General features: G+C 43.2%; 1 pseudogene; it reads left to right on the plus strand.

Annotated features, from left to right (window-relative positions):
* The window catches only part of LOC135568159 (transmembrane protein 8B-like), a 66,335-nt pseudogene extending 52,140 nt beyond the window's left edge, over positions 1-14,195 (plus strand).
* The last annotated feature ends 543 nt before the right edge of the window (positions 14,196-14,738 follow it).

Below are 14,738 nucleotides of genomic sequence, written 5' to 3' on the forward strand. Positions count from 1 at the left end.
CTGGGTAACTATATATCCATGTATCCATGTTGACCTCCTGGGTAACTATATATCCATGTTGACCTCCTGCAACTATATATCCATGTTGACCTCCTGGGTAACTATATATCCATGTTGATCCTGGGTAACTATATCCATGTTGACCTCCTGTAACTATATATCCATGTTGACCTCCTGGGTAACTATATATCCATGTTGACCTCCTGGGTAACTATATATCCATGTTGACCTCCTGGGTAACTATATATCCATGGTGACCTCCTGGGTAACTATATATCCATGGTGACCTCCTGGGTAACTATATATCCATGTATCCATGGTGACCTCCTGGGTAACTATATATCCATGTTGACCTCCTGGGTAACTATATATATCCATGTTGACCTCCTGGGTAACTATATATCCATGGTGACCTCCTGGGTAACTATATATCCATGTTGACCTCCTGGGTAACTATATATCCATGGTGACCTCCTGGGTAACTATATATCCATGTATCCATGTTGACCTCCTGGGTAACTATATATCCATGTTGACCTCCTGGGTAACTATATATCCATGTTGACCTCCTGGGTAACTATATATCCATGGTGACCTCCTGGGTAACTATATATCCATGTATCCATGGTGACCTCCTGGGTAACTATATATCCATGTTGACCTCCTGGGTAACTATATATCCATGTATCCATGGTGACCTCCTGGGTAACTATATATCCATGTATCCATGGTGACCTCCTGGGTAACTATATATCCATGTATCCATGGTGACCTCCTGGGTAACTATATATCCATGTATCCATGGTGACCTCCTGGGTAACTATATATCCATGCTGACCTCCTGGGTAACTATGTATCCATGCTGGGACCTCCTGGGTAACTATATATCCATGGTGACCTCCTGGGTAACTATATATCCATGTTGACCTCCTGGGTAACTATATATCCATGTATCCATGTTGACCTCCTGGGTAACTATATATCCATGTATCCATGGTGACCTCCTGGGTAACTATATATCCATGGTGACCTCCTGGGTAACTATATATCCATGTTGACCTCCTGGGTAACTATATATCCATGTATCCATGTTGACCTCCTGGGTAACTATATATCCATGGTGACCTCCTGGGTAACTATATATCCATGGTGACCTCCTGGGTAACTATATATCCATGTATCCATGTTGACCTCCTGGGTAACTATATATCCATGGTGACCTCCTGGGTAACTATATATCCATGTATCCATGGTGACCTCCTGGGTAACTATATATCCATGTTGACCTCCTGGGTAACTATATATCCATGTATCCATGGTGACCTCCTGGGTAACTATATATCCATGTTGACCTCCTGGGTAACTATATATCCATGTTGACCTCCTGGGTAACTATATATCCATGTTGACCTCCTGGGTAACTATATATCCATGGTGACCTCCTGGGTAACTATATATCCATGTTGACCTCCTGGGTAACTATATATCCATGTTGACCTCCTGGGTAACTATATATCCATGTTGACCTCCTGGGTAACTATATATCCATGGTGACCTCCTGGGTAACTATATATCCATGTTGACCTCCTGGGTAACTATGTATCCATGGTGACCTCCTGGGTAACTATGTATCCATGGTGACCTCCTGGGTAACTATATATCCATGTTGACCTCCTGGGTAACTATATATCCATGGTGACCTCCTGGGTAACTATATATCCATGTATCCATGGTGACCTCCTGGGTAACTATATATCCATGTATCCATGGTGACCTCCTGGGTAACTATATATCCATGTATCCATGGTGACCTCCTGGGTAACTATATATCCATGTTGACCTCCTGGGTAACTATATATCCATGGTGACCTCCTGGGTAACTATATATCCATGGTGACCTCCTGGGTAACTATATATCCATGTTGACCTCCTGGGTAACTATATATCCATGGTGACCTCCTGGGTAACTATATATCCATGGTGACCTCCTGGGTAACTATATATCCATGGTGACCTCCTGGGTAACTATATATCCATGGTGACCTCCTGGGTAACTATATATCCATGTTGACCTCCTGGGTAACTATATATCCATGTTGACCTCCTGGGTAACTATATATCCATGTTGACCTCCTGGGTAACTATATATCCATATATCCATGGTGACCTCCTGGGTAACTATATATCCATGTATCCATGTTGACCTCCTGGGTAACTATATATCCATGTATCCATGGTGACCTCCTGGGTAACTATATATCCATGGTGACCTCCTGGGTAACTATATATCCATGTATCCATGGTGACCTCCTGGGTAACTATATATCCATGGTGACCTCCTGGGTAACTATATATCCATGCTGGGACCTCCTGGGTAACTATATATCCATGCTGGGACCTCCTGGGTAACTATATATCCATGGTGACCTCCTGGGTAACTATATATCCATGGTGACCTCCTGGGTAACTATATATCCATGTTGACCTCCTGGGTAACTATATATCCATGTTGACCTCCTGGGTAACTATATATCCATGTTGACCTCCTGGGTAACTATATATCCATGTTGACCTCCTGGGTAACTATATATCCATGGTGACCTCCTGGGTAACTATATATCCATGTTGACCTCCTGGGTAACTATATATCCATGTTGACCTCCTGGGTAACTATGTATCCATGGTGACCTCCTGGGTAACTATATATCCATGTTGACCTCCTGGGTAACTATATATCCATGGTGACCTCCTGGGTAACTATATATCCATGTATCCATGGTGATCTCCTGGGTAACTATATATCCATGTATCCATGGTGACCTCCTGGGTAACTATATATCCATGGTGACCTCCTGGGTAACTATATATCCATGTTGACCTCCTGGGTAACTATATATCCATGCTGGGACCTCCTGGGTAACTATATATCCATGGTGACCTCCTGGGTAACTATATATCCATGTATCCATGGTGATCTCCTGGGTAACTATATATCCATGTATCAAATCAAATCAAATCAAATGTATTTATATAGCCCTTCGGTACATCAGCTGATATCTCAAAGTGCTGTACAGAAACCCAGCCTAAAACCCCAAACAGCAAACAATGCAGGTGTAAAAGCACGGTGGCTAGGAAAAACTCCTAGAAAGGCCAAAACCTAGGAAGAAACCTAGAGAGGAACCAGGCTATGGGGTGGCCAGTCCTCTTCTGGCTGTAGAGATTATAACAGAACATGACCAAGATGTTCAAATGTTCATAAATGACCAGCATGGTCGAATAATAATAAGGCAGAACAGTTGAAACTGGAGCAGCAGCACAGTCAGGTGGACTGGGGACAGCAAGGAGTCATCATGTCAGGTAGTCCTGGGGCACGGTCCAGGGCTCAGGTCCTCCGAGAGAGAGAAAGAAAGAGAGAATTAGAGAGAGCATATGTGGGGTGGCCAGTCCTCTTCTGGCTGTGCCGGGTGGAGATTATAACAGAACGTGGCCAAGATGTTCAAATGTTCATAAATGACCAGCATGGTTGAATAATAGTAAGGCAGAACAGTTGAAACTGGAGCAGCAGCATGGCCAGGTGGACTGGGGACAGCAAGGAGTCATCATGTCAGGTAGTCCTGGGACATGGTCCTAGGGGCCCAGGCCAGTTGAAACTGGAGCAGCAGCATGGCCAGGTGGACTGGGGACAGCAAGGAGTCATCATGTCAGGTAGTCCTGGGGCATGGTCCTAGGGCTCAGGTCCTCCGAGAGAGAAAGAAAGAGAGAAGACCTCCTTAGAGAACGCACACTTAGATTCACACAGGACACCGAATAGGACAGGAGAAGTACTCCAGATATAACAAACTGACCCTAGCCCCCGTATCCATGGTGACCTCCTGGGTAACTATATATCCATGTATCCATGGTGACCTCCTGGGTAACTATATATCCATGCTGACCTCCTGGGTAACTATGTATCCATGGTGACCTCCTGGGTAACTATATATCCATGTTGACCTCCTGGGTAACTATATATCCATGGTGACCTCCTGGGTAACTATATATCCATGTATCCATGGTGACCTCCTGGGTAACTATATATCCATGTTGACCTCCTGGGTAACTATATATCCATATATCCATGGTGACCTCCTGGGTAACTATATATCCATGTTGACCTCCTGGGTAACTATATATCCATGTTGACCTCCTGGGTAACTATATATCCATGGTGACCTCCTGGGTAACTATATATCCATGTTGACCTCCTGGGTAACTATATATCCATGGTGACCTCCTGGGTAACTATATATCCATGTATCCATGGTGATCTCCTGGGTAACTATATATCCATGGTGACCTCCTGGGTAACTATATATCCATGGTGACCTCCTGGGTAACTATATATCCATGGTGACCTCCTGGGTAACTATATATCCATGTTGACCTCCTGGGTAACTATATATCCATGGTGACCTCCTGGGTAACTATATATCCATGTTGACCTCCTGGGTAACTATATATCCATGGTGACCTCCTGGGTAACTATATATCCATGTATCCATGGTGACCTCCTGGGTAACTATATATCCATGTTGACCTCCTGGGTAACTATATATCCATGTTGACCTCCTGGGTAACTATATATCCATGTATCCATGTTGACCTCCTGGGTAACTATATATCCATGTATCCATGGTGACCTCCTGGGTAACTATATATCCATGTATCCATGGTGACCTCCTGGGTAACTATATATCCATGGTGACCTTCTGGGTAACTATATATCCATGTATCCATGGTGACCTCCTGGGTAACTATATATCCATGTTGACCTCCTGGGTAACTATATATCCATGTATCCATGTTGACCTCCTGGGTAACTATATATCCATGTATCCATGGTGACCTCCTGGGTAACTATATATCCATGGTGACCTCCTGGGTAACTATATATCCATGTATCCATGGTGACCTCCTGGGTAACTATATATCCATGTTGATCTCCTGGGTAACTATATATCCATGGTGACCTCCTGGGTAACTATGTATCCATGTTGACCTCCTGGGTAACTATATATCCATGTATCCATGTTGACCTCCTGGGTAACTATATCCATGTATCCATGGTGACCTCCTGGGTAACTATATATCCATGTATCCATGGTGACCTCCTGGGTAACTATATATCCATGTATCCATGGTGACCTCCTGGGTAACTATATATCCATGTTGACCTCCTGGGTAACTATATATCCATGGTGACCTCCTGGGTAACTATATATCCATGTATCCATGGTGATCTCCTGGGTAACTATATATCCATGGTGACCTCCTGGGTAACTATATATCCATGGTGACCTCCTGGGTAACTATATATCCATGGTGACCTCCTGGGTAACTATATATCCATGTTGACCTGGGTAACTATATATCCATGGTGACCTCCTGGGTAACTATATATCCATGTTGACCTCCTGGGTAACTATATATCCATGGTGACCTCCTGGGTAACTATATATCCATGTATCCATGGTGACCTCCTGGGTAACTATATATCCATGTTGACCTCCTGGGTAACTATATATCCATGTTGACCTCCTGGGTAACTATATATCCATGGTGACCTCCTGGGTAACTATATATCCATGTTGACCTCCTGGGTAACTATATATCCATGTTGACCTCCTGGGTAACTATGTATCCATGGTGACCTCCTGGGTAACTATATATCCATGTTGACCTCCTGGGTAACTATATATCCATGGTGACCTCCTGGGTAACTATATATCCATGTATCCATGGTGATCTCCTGGGTAACTATATATCCATGTATCCATGGTGACCTCCTGGGTAACTATATATCCATGGTGACCTCCTGGGTAACTATATATCCATGTTGACCTCCTGGGTAACTATATATCCATGCTGGGACCTCCTGGGTAACTATATATCCATGGTGACCTCCTGGGTAACTATATATCCATGTATCCATGGTGATCTCCTGGGTAACTATATATCCATGTATCAAATCAAATCAAATCAAATGTATTTATATAGCCCTTCGTACATCAGCTGATATCTCAAAGTGCTGTACAGAAACCCAGCCTAAAACCCCAAACAGCAAACAATGCAGGTGTAAAAGCACGGTGGCTAGGAAAAACTCCCTAGAAAGGCCAAAACCTAGGAAGAAACCTAGAGAGGAACCAGGCTATGTGGGGTGGCCAGTCCTCTTCTGGCTGTGCCGGGTAGAGATTATAACAGAACATGACCAAGATGTTCAAATGTTCATAAATGACCAGCATGGTCGAATAATAATAAGGCAGAACAGTTGAAACTGGAGCAGCAGCACAGTCAGGTGGACTGGGGACAGCAAGGAGTCATCATGTCAGGTAGTCCTGGGGCACGGTCCTAGGGCTCAGGTCCTCCGAGAGAGAGAAAGAAAGAGAGAATTAGAGAGAGCATATGTGGGGTGGCCAGTCCTCTTCTGGCTGTGCCGGGTGGAGATTATAACAGAACGTGGCCAAGATGTTCAAATGTTCATAAATGACCAGCATGGTTGAATAATAGTAAGGCAGAACAGTTGAAACTGGAGCAGCAGCATGGCCAGGTGGACTGGGGACAGCAAGGAGTCATCATGTCAGGTAGTCCTGGGACATGGTCCTAGGGCCCAGGCCAGTTGAAACTGGAGCAGCAGCATGGCCAGGTGGACTGGGGACAGCAAGGAGTCATCATGTCAGGTAGTCCTGGGGCATGGTCCTAGGGCTCAGGTCCTCCGAGAGAGAGAAAGAAAGAGAGAAGGAGAGAATTAGAGAACGCACACTTAGATTCACACAGGACACCGAATAGGACAGGAGAAGTACTCCAGATATAACAAACTGACCCTAGCCCCCCGTATCCATGGTGACCTCCTGGGTAACTATATATCCATGTATCCATGGTGACCTCCTGGGTAACTATATATCCATGCTGACCTCCTGGGTAACTATGTATCCATGGTGACCTCCTGGGTAACTATATATCCATGTTGACCTCCTGGGTAACTATATATCCATGGTGACCTCCTGGGTAACTATATATCCATGTATCCATGGTGACCTCCTGGGTAACTATATATCCATGTTGACCTCCTGGGTAACTATATATCCATATATCCATGGTGACCTCCTGGGTAACTATATATCCATGTTGACCTCCTGGGTAACTATATATCCATGGTGACCTCCTGGGTAACTATATATCCATGGTGACCTCCTGGGTAACTATATATCCATGTTGACCTCCTGGGTAACTATATATCCATGGTGACCTCCTGGGTAACTATATATCCATGTATCCATGGTGATCTCCTGGGTAACTATATATCCATGGTGACCTCCTGGGTAACTATATATCCATGGTGACCTCCTGGGTAACTATATATCCATGGTGACCTCCTGGGTAACTATATATCCATGTTGACCTGGGTAACTATATATCCATGGTGACCTCCTGGGTAACTATATATCCATGTTGACCTCCTGGGTAACTATATATCCATGGTGACCTCCTGGGTAACTATATATCCATGTATCCATGGTGACCTCCTGGGTAACTATATATCCATGTTGACCTCCTGGGTAACTATATATCCATGTTGACCTCCTGGGTAACTATATATCCATGTATCCATGGTGACCTCCTGGGTAACTATATATCCATGTATCCATGGTGACCTCCTGGGTAACTATATATCCATGGTGACCTTCTGGGTAACTATATATCCATGTATCCATGGTGACCTCCTGGGTAACTATATATCCATGTTGACCTCCTGGGTAACTATATATCCATGTATCCATGTTGACCTCCTGGGTAACTATATATCCATGTATCCATGGTGACCTCCTGGGTAACTATATATCCATGGTGACCTCCTGGGTAACTATATATCCATGTATCCATGGTGACCTCCTGGGTAACTATATATCCATGTTGATCTCCTGGGTAACTATATATCCATGGTGACCTCCTGGGTAACTATGTATCCATGTTGACCTCCTGGGTAACTATATATCCATGTATCCATGTTGACCTCCTGGGTAACTATATCCATGTATCCATGGTGACCTCCTGGGTAACTATATATCCATGTATCCATGGTGACCTCCTGGGTAACTATATATCCATGTTGACCTCCTGGGTAACTATATATCCATGGTGACCTCCTGGGTAACTATATATCCATGTATCCATGGTGATCTCCTGGGTAACTATATATCCATGGTGACCTCCTGGGTAACTATATATCCATGGTGACCTCCTGGGTAACTATATATCCATGGTGACCTCCTGGGTAACTATATATCCATGTTGACCTCCTGGGTAACTATATATCCATGGTGACCTCCTGGGTAACTATATATCCATGTGACCTCCTGGGTAACTATATATCCCATGTATCCATGGTGACCTCCTGGGTAACTATATATCCATGTTGACCTCCTGGGTATCCATGTTGACCTCCTGGGTAACTATATATCCATGTATCCATGTTGACCTCCTGGGTAACTATATATCCATGTATCCATGGTGACCTCCTGGGTAACTATATATCCATGTATCCATGGTGACCTCCTGGGTAACTATATATCCATGTTGACCTCCTGGGTAACTATATATCCATGGTGACCTCCTGGGTAACTATATATCCATGTTGACCTCCTGGGTAACTATATATCCATGTATCCATGTTGACCTCCTGGGTAACTATATATCCATGTTGACCTCCTGGGTAACTATATATCCATGGTGACCTCCTGGGTAACTATATATCCATGGTGACCTCCTGGGTAACTATATATCCATGGTGACCTCCTGGGTAACTATATATCCATGTTGACCTCCTGGGTAACTATATATCCATGGTGACCTCCTGGGTAACTATATATCCATGTTGACCTCTGGGTAACTATATATCCATGTTGACCTCCTGACTATATATCCTGACCTCCTGGGTAACTATATATCCATGTATCCATGTTGACCTCCTGGGTAACTATATATCCATGGTGACCTCCTGGGTAACTATATATCCATGGTGACTTCCTGGGTAACTATATATCCATGTATCCATGGTGACCTCCTGGGTAACTATATATCCATGGTGACCTCCTGGGTAACTATATATCCATGTATCCATGGTGACCTCCTGTAACTATATATCCATGGTGACCTCCTGGGTAACTATATATCCATGGTGACCTCCTGGGTAACTATATATCCATGGTGACCTCCTGGGTAACTATATATCCATGGTGACCTCCTGGGTAACTATATATCCATGGTGACCTCCTGGGTAACTATATATCCATGTTGACCTCCTGGGTAACTATATATCCATGTTGACCTCCTGGGTAACTATATATCCATGGTGACCTCCTGGGTAACTATATATCCATGGTGACCTCCTGGGTAACTATATATCCATGGTGACCTCCTGGGTAACTATATATCCATGTTGATCTCCTGGGTAACTATATATCCATGGTGACCTCCTGGGTAACTATATATCCATGTTGACCTCCTGGGTAACTATATATCCATGTATCCATGTTGACCTCCTGGGTAACTATATCCATGTATCCATGGTGACCTCCTGGGTAACTATATATCCATGTATCCATGGTGACCTCCTGGGTAACTATATATCCATGTTGACCTCCTGGGTAACTATATATCCATGTTGACCTCCTGGGTAACTATATATCCATGTTGACCTCCTGGGTAACTATATATCCATGTATCCATGTTGACCTCCTGGGTAACTATATATCCATGGTGACCTCCTGGGTAACTATATATCCATGGTGACTTCCTGGGTAACTATATATCCATGTATCCATGGTGACCTCCTGGGTAACTATATATCCATGGTGACCTCCTGGGTAACTATATATCCATGTATCCATGGTGACCTCCTGGGTAACTATATATCCATGGTGACCTCCTGGGTAACTATATATCCATGGTGACCTCCTGGGTAACTATATATCCATGGTGACCTCCTGGGTAACTATATATCCATGGTGACCTCCTGGGTAACTATATATCCATGGTGACCTCCTGGATAACTATATATCCATGTTGACCTCCTGGGTAACTATATATCCATGTTGACCTCCTGGGTAACTATATATCCATGGTGACCTCCTGGGTAACTATATATCCATGGTGACCTCCTGGGTAACTATATATCCATGGTGACCTCCTGGGTAACTATATATCCATGTTGATCTCCTGGGTAACTATATATCCATGGTGACCTCCTGGGTAACTATGTATCCATGTTGACCTCCTGGGTAACTATATATCCATGTATCCATGTTGACCTCCTGGGTAACTATATCCATGTATCCATGGTGACCTCCTGGGTAACTATATATCCATGTATCCATGGTGACCTCCTGGGTAACTATATATCCATGTATCCATGGTGGACCACAGAGTGAAGGTAAAGCAGCCAACAAGTGCTCAGCATATGTGGGACCTCCTTCAAGACTGTTTGAAAAGCATTCCTGAAGCTGGTTGAAAGAATGCCAAGAGTGTGCAAAGCTGTCATCAAGGCAAAGGGTGGCTACTTTGAAGAACATAAAATATATTTTGATTTGTTTAACACTTTTTTTGGTTACTACATGATTCCATATGTGTTATTTCATAGTTTTGATGTCTTCACTATTATTCTACAATGTAGAGTCAAAATAAAGAAAAACCCTGGAATGAGGAGGTGTGTCCAAACTGTTGACTGTTACTGTATATCGAGGGCTGAAGATGAGACAGTGTTTTAGCCTCCTGCCAGGGTTAAGGTTGTGTGTAACTGTATAATGTGTGTGTTTCCAGGTGTATCGAGGGCTGAAGAGGAAACAGTGCTACCCCCCCTCTTGGCGGCGTTGGGTACTGTTTCTCCTCCCAGGCCTGGCCTCAGCGCTGGTCGGTGTGTGTGTGTACGTGTTTGCTGAGACTGAGGACAACTACCTGTACACACACTCTCTATGGCACGTCCTGGTTGCCTCTAGTGTGGTGTTCCTTCTGCCTCCCAGAGAGACAGACTCCATGAACACCTGGAGCCCTGGAGTCTGTGGTTACACAATCTGTCACAGCACCAAGGAGGAACTATATACTGTCACCTGACCTCTGACCCTGTGGAGACCAACACTGTCACATAGGTTTAAGGCTGTGACCATACCAGTATTGACAGATTTGTTTTCCATGGCAAAAATGAATATCTGAAACAGACAACTCTTTTGTCCTTTAATAACTAATAACCTGCTGGATGTCAAATCTAGTGTTTTATAGCCTGGAAAAACATTAATGAAAACATAATGATGGTTTATAGCCTGGAAAAACATTCATGAAAACATAATGATGTTTAGTAACCTGCTGGATGTAAAATCTAGTGTTTTATAGCCTGGAAAAACATTCATGAAAACATAATGATGTTTTATAGCCTGGAAAAACATTCATGAAAACATAATGATGTTTAGTAACCTGCTGGATGTAAAATCTAGTGTTTTATAGCCTGGAAAAACATTCATGAAAACATAATGATGTTTTATAGCCTGGAAAAACATGAATAAAAACATAATGATGTTTAGTAACCTGCTGGATGTAAAATCTAGTGTTTTATAGCCTGGAAAAACATTAATGAAAACATAATGATGCTGAATAACCTGCTGGATGTAAAATCTAGGGTTTTATAGCCTGGAAAAACATTAATGAAAACGTAATGATGTTTTATAGCCTGGAAAAACATTAATGAAAACATAATGATGTTTAGTAACCTGCTGGATGTAAAATCTAGTGTTTTATAGCCTGGAAAAACATGAATGAAAACATAATGATGTTTAGTAACCTGCTGGATGTAAAATCTAGTGTTTTATAGCCTGGAAAAACATTAATGAAAACATAATGATGTTTTATAGCCTGGAAAAACATTCATGAAAACATAATGATGTTTTATAGCCTGGAAAAACATTCATGAAAACATAATGATGCTGAATAACCTGCTGGAAAAACATTAATGAAAACATAATGATGTTTTATAGCCTGGAAAAACATTAATGAAAACATAATGATGTTTTATAGCCTGGAAAAAACATGAATGAAAACATAATGATGCTGAATAACCTGCTGGATGTAAAATCTAGTGTTTTATAGCCTGGAAAAACATTAATGAAAACATAATGATGTTTCCAATATTAGGGCTGTTTTCCTAAAGAAGTTACATCCTCTTGGTGTTTCCTTTGATACTATGAAGTAATACTGGTGTGGTCCCAGCTCTGCTAGCTGTATGTTGGTGTGTGTGTATATAATCCTGGTGTGGTCCCAGTATGTATATATATATATGACATATATTTCTGGTCAAGGATATGAATGTTTTCATAATAATATATTTATATGACATCACTGCCTGCTAATCCATCATGTCTTGCCCCTCCCTCTTCCTCCTTTCCTCCTCCTCGTCCTCCTCTAGTTTAGATTCACTACTAGATAGAGGAAGACTGCTAGTAAAAGCAGGGGTGAGTGTAATTAACTTGCAGAAACAGAAGTGTTTCGGGCCTCCAGAACCAGAACTGAACAGCCCTGAGTAAAGAATAGTGCCAGATTCTAGCAATTAAGATGTTTTTTTCTCATTGATACAATTTATTTCTCTGGGTGTAGTTTGGAGGAAGTTAAAAGTCGTTTCACGCGTCAATGCTAACTAGCATTAGCATAATGAGTGGAGGTCTAGCGAGTCGATGCTAACTAGCATTAGCATAATGAGTGGAGGTCTAGCGAGTCAATGCTAACTAGCATTTCCCTTGAGCAAGGCAGTTTACCCCCAACAACAACTGCTCCCCGGGTGCCGATGTTGTGGACGTGGATTAAGGCAGCCCCCCCCACCTCTGATTCAAATGGGTTAAATGCATTCAGTTGTACAACTGACTAGGGTTCCCTTTCCCACACCTCAATGGGCCCTGTTCCAATTCTATATCCTCCCTCCGTTCCTTACTCCCTTCCTTCCCCTTAAAGCACTTTAATGACTAAGTGTAATAATGTCATTTTAATGACATCTAAATGTAATTTGTGTAGAGGTCTTTCTCTGAATGTGTATTTTGAAACGAATCAGATTGTGTATCCAGTGCCTCTCTGTGTGTTCTGCCAGACCAGTTCCCCCATTCCTCTTATTCTCTGGTCACACTCAGTGCCTCTCCACTCTCTGTGTGTTCTGCCAGACCAGTTCCCCCATTCCTCTTATTCTCTGGTCACACTCAGTGCCTCTCCACTCTCTGTGTGTTCTGCCAGACCAGTTCCCCCATTCCTCTTATTCTCTGGTCACACTCAGTGCCTCTCCACTCTCTGTGTGTTCTGCCAGACCAGTTCCCCCATTCCTCTTATTCTCTGGTCACACTCAGTGCCTCTCCACTCTCTGTGTGTTCTGCCAGACCAGTTCTACCATTCCTGTTATTCTCTGGTCACACTCAGTGCCTCTCCACTCTCTGTGTTCTGCCAGACCAGTTCCCCCATTCCTCTTATTCTCTGGTCACACTCAGTGCCTCTCCACTCTCTGTGTGTTCTGCCAGACCAGTTCCCCCATTCCTCTTATTCTCTGGTCCCTCAGTGCCTCTCCACTGTCTGTGTGTTCTGCCAGACCAGTTCCACCATTCCTCTTATTCTCTGGTCACACTCAGTGCCTCTCCACTCTCTGTGTGTTCTGCCAGACCAGTTCCCCCATTCCTCTTATTCTCTGGTCACACTCAGTGCCTCTCCACTCTCTGTGTGTTCTGCCAGACCAGTTCTACCATTCCTCTTATTCTCTGGTCACACTGCTTTTATTTCACACTGTGTGTTCTGCCAGACCAGTTCCACCATTCCTCTTATTCTCTGGTCACACTCAGTGCCTCTCTGTGTGTTCTGCCAGACCAGTTCCCCCATTCCTCTTATTCTCTGGTCACACTCAGTGCCTCTCCACTCTCTGTGTGTTCTGCCAGACCAGTTCCCCCATTCCTCTTATTCTCTGGTCACACTGCTTTTATTTCACAATGATATTACGTTAGAATGAAGCAGTTTAATGTTCTGGTGTTGGGTTAATAATAATGTTTTTATGTTCTGAAAGAGTTTTTGATCCCTCATGATCACATGTTATGTTAATGAGATGTTAATGTAATGTTTCTGATATGGTAAATATATGTTAATTTTCATTGGATGCTGATGGACTTTTCCTCTGATACTTTACATGTTTTATGTGCGGCTAGACATTCTAGACATTCTACCGTCCATCTAGACATTCTAGACATTCTACCGTCCATCTAGACATTCTACCGTGCATCTAGACATTCTACCGTCCATCTAGACATTCTACCGTCCATCTAGACATTCTACCGTCCATCTAGACATTCTAGACATTCTACCGTCCATCTAGACATTCTACCGTGCATCTAGACATTCTACCGTGCATCTAGACATTCTACCGTCCATCTAGACATTCTAGACATTCTACCATCCATCTAGACATTCTACCGTCCATCTAGACATTCTACCGTGCATCTAGACATTCTAGACATTCTACCGTGCATCTAGACATTCTAGACATTCTACCGTGCATCTAGACATTCTACCGTGCATCTAGACATTCTACCGTGCATCTAGACATTCTACCGTCCATCTAGACATTCTACCATCCATCTAGACATTCTAGACATTCTACCATCCATCTAGACATTCTACCGTCCATCTAGACATTC

The sequence above is a fragment of the Oncorhynchus nerka genome, unplaced genomic scaffold (assembly GCF_034236695.1).
Source record: "Oncorhynchus nerka isolate Pitt River unplaced genomic scaffold, Oner_Uvic_2.0 unplaced_scaffold_1668, whole genome shotgun sequence".
Taxonomy (NCBI): domain Eukaryota; kingdom Metazoa; phylum Chordata; class Actinopteri; order Salmoniformes; family Salmonidae; genus Oncorhynchus; species Oncorhynchus nerka.